Source organism: Petromyzon marinus, unplaced genomic scaffold, assembly GCF_048934315.1.
Source record: "Petromyzon marinus isolate PM22_M1 ecotype Great Lakes invasive population unplaced genomic scaffold, UKy_Petmar_22M1.pri1.0 PM_G_Scaffold_10, whole genome shotgun sequence".
Lineage (NCBI taxonomy): Eukaryota > Metazoa > Chordata > Hyperoartia > Petromyzontiformes > Petromyzontidae > Petromyzon > Petromyzon marinus.
In genome coordinates this window covers 5,133,752-5,144,479 of record NW_027422651.1, presented here as the reverse complement: position 1 = coordinate 5,144,479, position 10,728 = coordinate 5,133,752, and the positions used below count along the sequence as shown (strand labels likewise).

Sequence of the window (10,728 nt, the reverse complement as noted above, 5' to 3'; positions counted from 1 at the left end):
TTATCAGCTGCTAGGATTTGGATATCCTTATTTACACGCAGCTCTCTTAAGGCTTTTGCCTCGTTAGAGCTAATATTTACTTTTGGAACTTTGCTAGACCTAGACTCTATGGGCTACCAAAGATTCATAAAATCGGCATCCCATTACGACCCATAGTCAGTACAATTGGCTCTGCCACATATCAATTAGCAAAATATGTAACCAAACAAATACATCCCTACATCGGTAAGACATCTTCATTCATAAAAAATTCAGAACATCTTGTGAATGTGATTAAAGATATTAAACTTACTCCTGATGATATTCTGGTAAGTTTTGATGTGATTTCTCTATTCACTAAGGTTCCAGTGGACGAATCGCTTAAATTACTTGATACACTAGTAAAGAATACCGGTTTACCAAAATATATTCCGAAACTTGCTGGCCATTGTTTAAATACACTTTCTTCTTATAGAGAGGGGATTTCTTTAAACAAAAGGAAGGAGCAGCAATGGGTTCTCCTTTATCCCCTGCTATAGCAAATTTGTACATGGAAAACTTTGAAATAAGAGCACTTGCCTCGAGCACATTAAAACCATCCTTTGGTTTATATATGTGGATGACACTTTGGTTGTCTGGCCACATGGTAAAGATACACTTAATGATTTTCTAAATCATCTCAATGCACAAAACACGGCCATCCAGTTCACCATGGAAATGGAGGTGAATAACACACTCCCATTCCTAGATATTTTGCTTGGACATGGCCTAAACGGTAAAATAACACAGCGTTTACAGAAAGCAAACGCACACTGATGCCTATCTGAATGCAGAATTACATCATCATCCAGCTCAGAAATCCTCTCTTATCAAGCCGCTCATACATCGGGCTAAAACAGTGTCAGATGGTGAGAGTCTAGTGAGAGAGATTAAACACGTTAAAGACGCACTACGACAGAATGGCTACAATAATGCTCAAATTAACAGAGCACTGAATGCCAAATCACGATCACAAAGCAATACTGCTGAAAGTGACCAGATTGTTAAAACAATAAAAATTCCATATATCTCAGGAGTAACTGACAAATTAGCCCGTGTTTTGCAAAAGCAAAACATTACAGTAAGATTTGGTACAGTACACAAAATTCAAAAACTAGTATCTTGCACTAAAGACGCATTACCTAAACTATCAACAGAAGGTGTATATCGGATTAATTGTTCATGTGGCAGCTGCTACATTGGGCAGACGGGACGTAACATCAGTGAAAGACTAAAAGAACATCAGAGAAATATAAAATTATCTCAAACACAACTGTCGGCAGTGGCAGAACATGCTTGTCAACAAGGACACTCAATTGATTTTGACAATGTTGCAGTGGTGTGTAAAACTAATTATTACTGGCAAAGACTAATTAGAGAATCCATTGAAATTGAGAGGAACAAGAATAACTTTAATCGCTCTGACAGCTACCGGCTTATTGCGGCCTGGAAGCGTATTATTAAATAATACACATTACATTTTGATTTAAAGAATTACTAATCTACAACTCATTACTAATCATAACCAATGACTGATTACTAATCGATTATATAATTACAATACCCCCCCCCTCCGCCTCTAATCACTGCACCTGATATGAGTTAAGTGATGACGTCACCCTGCTGCTCTATATAAAACCGGGAGCAAGCGAGGGCTTTACCATTCTGGCGAATTGCCCGATGATGCTGGATGTATTTACCAGCGAAACGTCATACTCAAACTGTAAATGTGGATTCACTCTTCAACACACCGGTGGGCTAAAGTAGTGAATTATTTGTTTTTGTCAACGTGACACTTTTTTTTTTGCTGATTGGCCGTGTCAGGTGGTGGAGGGTTACGACACATTTATAAATAAACGCGATCTAACCAAAAAAACGTTATTATGGTTAACAATGTATGCTTTGTATGGAGCTTTGTTCGTGATTGTTAATATATAGCTTGTGCCACATTTGTTAACGAAGTGTTGATTGTATGGGATTTTTCTCGAGATCGCGATGTGTGGACTGTATGTACTGCATAGACTGTCTCTCTGCACTGATACGGGTTGTGACGTACATTGTTGTGATCCTTGGTACGGATCGTTAAATTGTGATGGTGACATATGGTGCCAGTGATTTGGATTGTGCTGCTGGCTGTGGCTAATTTGGGCCAAAGATCCTGACCAGAATGCCCCTGTCATTGTTGCGTGTTGACACGAGTGTGGTCCCGTCATGCTGTGGCTGACGGCTTGACCTGGCGGCCCGGAGATCGAGACACTCCGAGGCGCGTCTGAGACAGTGAGCCAGAGGCTCAGGGAGCTTGTGGTGAGTTGCTCTCTCAGCTCGGTTGGTACAGCTAAATGCTGCAATGCGAGGCTTGGAGAGAGGGGTTGGTGTGTCCTCTCAACCCGGTTGGGACAGCTGATTGCTGCAATGCGAGTCCTGGAGAGAGGTGTTCTTGTGTCTTCTCAGCTCGGTTGCAACAGCTATATGCTGCGATGCGAGTCTTGGAGAGAGACTGGGTTATAATTCCCCCGATACGGCCGACACGTGCGCGTCGAAAAGGCGGGGGGTGCTACCGAGTGGCATGAGATGTCTGGGTTGGCCTTCAAGGGAGGGCTTCTGAGTTGTGCGAGCGCGGAAAACGCGCGTGGGGCCGCCATTTTGTGTGAGCGCGGGAAACCGCAGGGGATGCGGATCGTGCATGCGGCCGCCATTTTGTACGTGCATGGGTATTTGTGTGAACCATTTCTGGGCAAGAGCAGGCATTTTTTTGTCACGTCGATTTAACATTTTTTTACAAAAAATGTAGATACTGAGGCAACGCTGAAGTGCGACTTCTTTGCCCAGTACATGGGTCAACCTGGAAGCATGACTTCCTTGACCCGGGATGTTGTACAACATCCAACGGTTGTACCTTTGGTTGCAGCATACAGGCTCGACCTTGAAGAGTGACTTCCTTGAGCCAGTACATGGGTCGACCCTGAAGTGTGACTTCTTGACCTGGGACTTAGGGAGACGTCCGGAATGTTAAGTGGTGTTTGTAGGTGGTTGTTAGACTTTCGGTCTTCGCCCTATTGCCACCTGTGGGGTGGAACGGTAACAGGGCGGTGTGAGACCCTGCCATCTATGGGGTGGTTGTGTGGTTTTGGTTTGATTTACCGGTGTTGGTTGTGCATCCAACGCGTCGGAATCTATGTATTTTTGTTTTTATTTCTTCCGCCGGGCGGAATACGATCATCTCCACTTCCCTGGGCCGGGTGGCTGTCGTGTCCGATGAGCTGAGGCGTGGGCTTGTGGTAGTGTGCCTCAGGAGGTGGTTTCTTTTTGTCACAGGATTCCTGCACCTGCCGCCCTTGGAGTCGCCGGTTGTGCTGACCGGATGTGGACTTGAAGGGGAGAGTGGAGCGCCCGTACGTCACTCCTGCTCATCCTGTTGCCCAACTCCTGGGGAGGGGCCGTGCCCTTTTTGGGCCTTTTTCAAGTTCCCCCAGGACCTCCAGGGAGAGCGTGCTCGCCTCCCCTGGAGGCTCGGCCACGCGAATTCGTTTGAAGACTGGCCGCTGTCCATGACTCTCACACCTTGTTGATTGCCTACACCGTTGTCAAGCAGCCACATTCATATGTCGGTGCATGCGTACAAATTCACACGGATGGGCTGTGCTGAGGGATAAGTGGGTTGACCAGTTCTTTTGGTGTACATGTGGTTGTTGTTGGTACCCCTCATTCCATACATTCTTCCCTTCCCCCCCTCTCGGTGTGTGTACATGTTTCTCGGGGTGATTATTGTCGGTCGCCGGTTGTTTGTTGACGTTGTTGTTGGAGGCACACTGTTTTTTTTCTGTATTGTCACAGCCGAGACAGCTGTTTTTTTTACATGGGGGAGGGTGATGTAGTGATGGTAGCATCACTACTGTGTACACACGCACAAGCGTGACGTCACTATGCGGGGGAGCGTCATGACCTCGCGGGTCTGCACACATGCATGACGTCATCCCGGCTGGAGGCGGGAATGACGTCAGGGCCGGTTCTGGGCTCGGGAGGCCACGAGGGTGGTGTGAGGCTGTGGCACTCTCTGTGACCCCGGCTGGACACGTGACTGGACCCCAGTGAGGGCTGGGGGCCTAGGGGGCACCTCGGAGGGCACGTGGACACCAGGGGGGCTTCGAGAGGGTTCTCGAAGGGAGGCGTGGCTGGGGCGGGGCCCGGGCACGCCGAGGCCCATATAAGCAGCCTCCTCACGAGGTTCGAGGCTGCCCTAATCAAGAACGAAGATGCATCGTGAAGACGCCAAGAAGAGTCAAGCCTCCAGTCAGCGGACCTGGCAGTAGCCCACCTGGCTTGGTCACGCTAGAGTATTTGAGAAGTATGTGTTAGCTAGAGTAGGTCGGTGGTCACCACCTTATGTGCAGTGTTATATTACTTACCGTTCTAATAAATCAGCGTTGCCTCCCAAGGAGTCGTGTGTGCACCTAATTCGAACCCACTACAAATGCAATACTACTGTAGAATTCAGTGGTAAATGCAATACTACTGTAGAATTCAGTGGTAAATGCAATAATACTGTAGAATTCAGTGGTAAATGCAATAATACTGTAGAATTCAGTGGTAAATGCAATACTAATGTAGAATTCAGTGGTAAATGCAATACTACTGTAGAATTCAGTGGTAAATGCAATACTACTGTAGAATTCAGTAGTAAATGCAATACAACTGTAGAATTCAGTGGTAAATGCAATACTACTGTAGAATTCAGTGGTAAATACAATAAACCTGTAGAACTGCTCACGCTCTTGTGTGCCGGTTACCTAACATTTACAAACGGATGCACAGAAAAATAAACATCCCCAATATCTGCATTACCGTATATGTTCAACAGTATGAACATGCAACTCTTTGTCGCTTAATGCAGATACTCTGCAATGGGTATACAGCACAGCACTCATACGTGCTGGTTTCTGTATGTATGCACCGACACACAGGGCATAAAACGAAACAGGCTGCATCAAGTGTTTATTCGTATATCAACACGAAACGCATCGTTAAACCTCCAAAATGTAAAAAGGGACAAACGCTCCCAACATTTTCTATTGAACACATGAGTACAGTATAACGTAATGGACACATCTTCCATTTTCTTTGGTTCTTTCGGGAAAGTCACCACCACGTAGAATGAGAATAATAAAATAATAAAATAACACGATAAAATTCTCACGACGTTTCGGCCACAACGCAAGCGGCCGTCTTCAGGTGAAAGGAACAGACCCGTCGGGACTACAGAGCTTCAATGAACGTTGTTAAAATTCGTAGCGACTTTTTAGCTGGTTGGGAGAAGTGAGGCACCTTGACAAAGGGGTTTACATATCAAACAGGAGAATTTAGCATTGATATGTAAACCCCTTTGTCAAGGTGCCTCTCTTCTCTAAACCAGCTTAAAAGACGCCTCGAATCTTAACAACGTTCGTTGAAGCTCTGTCGTCCCGACAGGTCTGTTCCTTTCACCTGAAGAAGGCCACTTGTGTTGTGGCCGAAACGTCGTGAGAATTTCATTGTTATTTTATTTTGTTAATTTATTATTTTATTCTCATTCTACGTGGTGGTGACTTTACCGAAAGAACCAAAGAAGATGAATCCTTGCAGTCACGAAAGCTTTAAATAGAAACATCTTCCATTCTTTCTTAGCTTTCTTTTATATACGCGAGGGATTTGCCTCTCGAACGGTGGGGTTCACGTCGAAAAATATTTGACGCCTGGCACGCCCTAAGCCCCGCAGTGGAAATAGGCTATTCCTTTTTCACGTCCGTCACAATAAACTTTGGTTTTTGCACCACAGGTTTTGACTTCAGCATCGGTCCAAACGGACCGCTGTCTTCACCTGATGGTTTCCTCTGCTCGTGAATGAGACTGGGACTTCCCGGTGCAGTTCCAGTGGTATTTCAAACTGTGGGAGGCTGATGGAAAGGACTTGCGCCCGCGGATTTTGGAGAACTGAGAACGGACTGAATTTGAGACGAGTTAGACGCTGATTTTACATTAAAAGGGTTTCCACTACTTGGTTTAGGACTCACCGGAGATGGTGACTTGACAGGAAAAACGGCGTTCTTAGTCTCTGAATGACTCGACGCCACACTCACGCTAGATGGCTCGTCATCTTTGAACAAGACGCTTGGGAAACTGACTGGTCTGAATGGTTTCGGCTTCCACTGGTGAACTCGTGGTGGCTCAGTTACAATCACCTTCTTAGGCATGCCAGCACAACTGCCGGATCGGATGGCATCAAGCATGGCCAGACGTGCATCCTCGGGCCTACGCTCTGTACCTGTGGCCCCGTTACCCACAAGGATGACAGGAGGTGGTGGGGCTATGGGGACTGGAGGAGAATGCACAGGTGCAAGCCGTGGCCACACTGTGGCTGAGTCGCCCGAGTCGGCTTCTCTCAACTGCTGAGACACCAGTTCTTCGTCTTCTGCTGCTGCCGCTGCTGCTGCAGATGGGGTCTATGGAAACCAGAAGACAGTAGAACACAGCAGTCAACGAGACACCAAGACTTGTGCTACCTGGGGTAACAACACTTCAAGTTCAGACAAATCACGCCATTGTTCAATGCCATGCAAACGTACATCCTCAAGCTCAAAGAAAATTATGTTGAAGGACGTTTTTGTTAATGTATTAATGGGGGCAAGACAAATAGGCCCTAATATGCGTGATTCGTGTAATTTGCAACAGCTGTCAGGTTCACAAAAGTTCCATTATCCACGGCCCTATTCTTCCTATTATCCTCGATTATCCCCGACTTTTTCATTAGTCATTGCGGAATGGCTTCCTATAATCTGAGATTTTTGAAGGTAAGTGTCCCACGCGGGCACATACATCCCTATCTTACAGAAACTTTTAATTAAAAAAATCACTTTGGCCAAAGCAAATGAACGGATGGCACTTGCTTTGTTTATACACTGCATGGGAAATCAAAGACACAAAGACGAGACACACACACACGAGACACAAATATCCCCACCCTCCCCCACCCTGTACAGCTGTCACTGACTCTTGGAGCAAGTGATGTTAGCACGTGCTAATGTTTACACACCGCACCGGGTACTCATTTGAGGCCGAGTCACGTAGAAGGGAAACAATAAAATAATAAAAAATAAAACAATAAAATTCTCACGACGTGAAAACCACACCTGATGATGATTGCTTGTGTTGCAGTCGAAACGTCGTGAGAATTTTATTGTTATTATTCATTATTGTTTCCCTTCTACGTGGTGGTGACTTTACCGAAAGAACCACGAATGTGAATCCCTGCAGTCACGAAAGCTTTAAATCAAAATTAAATACACAACTGTCACTTGCATTCCCACTTACTTTTCTCAGTCGTTTCCCTCCTGCGCCTGATGGAACAGCGGGAGAAATGCGAGCATCTCTCTCTGCCTCACTGTCAACAGCTGCCAGCATTGTCTGCAGATGTTCACCCGAAACCTAGAATATAACGGAACAGCGACCAGAACATTTACGGAAATGTACAACGTTTCACGTTAGCAAGGTAAATGTTTAAGATAATATTGTTAGCTCTTTCGGTAAAGTCACGTTGAAGGGAAACAATAGAATAATAAAAAAATATATAAAACAATAAAAATTCTCACGACGTTTCGACCATAACACGACCGTTTGTGTTATGGTCGAAACGTCGTGAGAATTTTATTGTTTCACATATATTTTATTATTTTATTGTTTCCCTTCAACGTGACTTTACCGAAAGAGCTAAGAATATGAATTACTGCAGTCACGAAAGCTTTAAATCAAAATGTTTAAGATAACTTTAATTATACATGTGCAATCATGGTTAACAATGCAGGTTCTACAAATACTTTTTTTAAATAAACGAATCACATTTAATTTAGGCTAAACACAACATTTTCCATATTTATTACAATATTTTAAATGTGACGATGTAGACAAAGCAGGCTGACCTTTCTCAATGTGCCCACGTTGTCTGTAGACTGAAGCGCTTCCATTAGGGAACCATGTGCATTGTTATCCTTCACAATTGGTGTTTGCACCACAGGTTTTAACTTCAGCATCGGTCCAAACAGACCGCTGTCTTCACCTGATGGCTTTCTCTGCTCGTGAATAAGACTGGGACTTTCCAGTGCAGTTCCAGTGGTATTTGAAACTGTGAGAGGCTGATGGAAAGGACTTGCGTCCGTGGATTTTGGAGAACTGAGAACGGACTGAATTTGAGATGAGTTAGACGCTGATTTTACATTAAAAGGGTTTCCACTACTTGGTTTAGGACTCACCGGAGGTGGTGACTTGACAGGAAAAACGGCGTTCTTAGACTCTGAATGACTCGACGCTACACTCACGCTAGATGGTTTGTCATCTTTGAACATGACGCTTTGGAAACTGACCCGTCTGAATAGTTTTGGCTTCCATTGATGAACTCGTGGTGCCTCGGTTATAATAATCACCTTCCCCGGGTCACCTGGAGCATTTGGAATGTTGGCATTTTCTTCCGTAGAAAACTGTGGTGGTGGTGGTGGAATCGTGAGCTCATCCTGTTCACAATTTACCTGAATTGGTGGCAAAGCATGTACAGGTGTTGTATTTGTTGTGGTTGTGCCACTGTAAGTTTCATTCGGAGCATCAATGGCCTTGTAGGCTGTTCTCTTGGCAATGGCAGATGCCACGTAGATGCTGGAGGCCCTCCTGCCGGGACGGAAAAATGCATCTTGCTTTGAGCTCGATGGTGGTAGTGGTGGTGATGTGGCAGTGCTGGCAAGTGGCTCGGTGGCAGAGTGTTGCTGAGATATTGCCTCCGTAGTACACTGGAGGGAATGGGACCTCTGGAATGGGCGAGCCACAATTGAGAGCCCTGATAAATGAGGAATCATTGGTGGAGGAATCACTGGTGGGGGAATTAATGGTGGAGGAATCACTGGTGGAGGACTTAATTGTGGAGGAATCACTGGTGGGGGAATCAATGGTGGAGGAATCACTGGTGGGGGAATTAATGGTGGAGGAATCACTGGTGGGGGAATTAATGGTGGAGGAATCACTGGTGGGGGAATCAATGGTGGAGGAATCACTGGTGGGGGAATTAATGGTAGAGGAATCACCGGTGACTGATGTGCTGTATGCTGTTGTGGATTGGCTGTAATGTCACCGATCTTCGCTGTTGAGTCGTATTTCAACGTTTCTTTGATTTCTTTTGTAACATTGGTTGCAGTAGCATTTTCAGTCTTGCCGGGTTCTGTTTTATAAGGTGGTAGAAGGAATGGGACATCAGCTGTTCCAGGTTTTGGTCTTATGACTGGCTTGGAAGGAACAATTCTGTAAGTGGTCAATCCCACTTTAGGAAGGTAATCTCTGGTGATTTCATTTGTGGACCTCCACCGATCTGAAGGCTGCTTACAGACAGGAAAAACTGGAGAAGATGTTTCAGCAGAATTCTTTTGACATTCAACTTCAGGTGCACGTCGCTCTTTTGAAATTGATCGAGTCTTGTGAAAAATTCTGTTTTGCATCGAAGCCCCAGGCTCATTTGACTGGTCCATTACTGGCTGTGAAGTTTCATTTATTTTGGATACTTTTTCACTTTTAGTTAGCCTTGCTTCTGCAATAACCTTGCAAACTTTGTCTGGCTCAACTATTTCTTCTCTAGCGCCGGCAATTTCTTGACGGATTTCCACTGGCTGGATCAATACAGACTCTTCCACGTGCGTCTTGTGTTGGCGTGTTACCAGTTGTTCCGTATGCTGTTCGGATGATGCATCCTGTCGCCCCACAGGTATACTCTTTACTTGCTTGTCCACAGATTTGGCATGCACTATGGGGATTTTCTCCACGTGCGCATTTAGAAAGGTTTCGTTTTTAACGGGCATTTTATCCAGGCACTTTAGACTTCCTCCACCACGCCTTCCTGCCCTGCTTAACTCACTATTAGGTTTGGTGGACGTGTCAGGGAAAGCCACGGGTAACCTTTTACGTCCGGGGTCTTGTTCACCCACGACACAACCAGACGCTTCTGCGGTGGCCCCAGTAAAAGACCCACAAAGGGCATGTTTGGATTTACGGTCAAGTTGCTGGGCCAAGGCAGATTCCCGAACCTTGGCAAGGAAGTCGACTTTCGCTTCATTACCATTCTTTGTCTGAGTAACGGGTGGCTCGGCAGAAACCTGCGGCGCGTTTCCAGCCTCGTTTCTATCGGCTGCTTCCCTTCTTTGCACATCATCGCAAGCTTTGAGAAACTGCAAAGGTTTTTCTGAAGGTCCTCTGTTGACATCTGTTGCCACATTGGCATTTGTCTCATCGTTCATGTCGACTTTATCAGTTTTATCGGAGCTGCTGTCCGCAGTGGCTTTCATCACTGTTGAATCTGGAAGGGCTGGCTCTGGCTTTTTAACCGGCTCTACAGTAGAATCAACGTCAGCCTCTGTTTTATTTATTTTTACAGTTTCCACGTTGTGGGGACCACTCTTAGACCTCGAGTCATCATCTGCAAACAAGCCAAAAGCATAATTTTTACATAATGTTTAAATCACAAATGCCACACCCCAATTATTCCACGTAAATTTTTTTTTTAAATGGTGATATTATCACTCATTTGCTTTTCGCTCATTGCACGCTTTATGAAACAACACTGAATTTTGTCACACGTTAAGTAGTCTTCTTTGGCTCTTTCGGTAAAGTCACCATGTAGAATGAGAATAAAATAATAAAATAAAATGA

General features: G+C 45.2%; 1 long non-coding RNA gene across 1 annotated transcript; it reads right to left on the bottom strand.

Moving 5' to 3' along the window:
* Positions 1–4,993: 4,993 nt before the first annotated feature.
* Positions 4,994–10,490, bottom strand: LOC142908608 (uncharacterized). Its single transcript, XR_012931884.1, has 3 exons — positions 7,968–10,490; positions 7,363–7,476; positions 4,994–6,494 (listed from the first exon to the last, which is right to left on the bottom strand). It is a non-coding gene; the product is annotated as an uncharacterized LOC142908608 (long non-coding RNA).
* Positions 10,491–10,728: the final 238 nt, after the last annotated feature.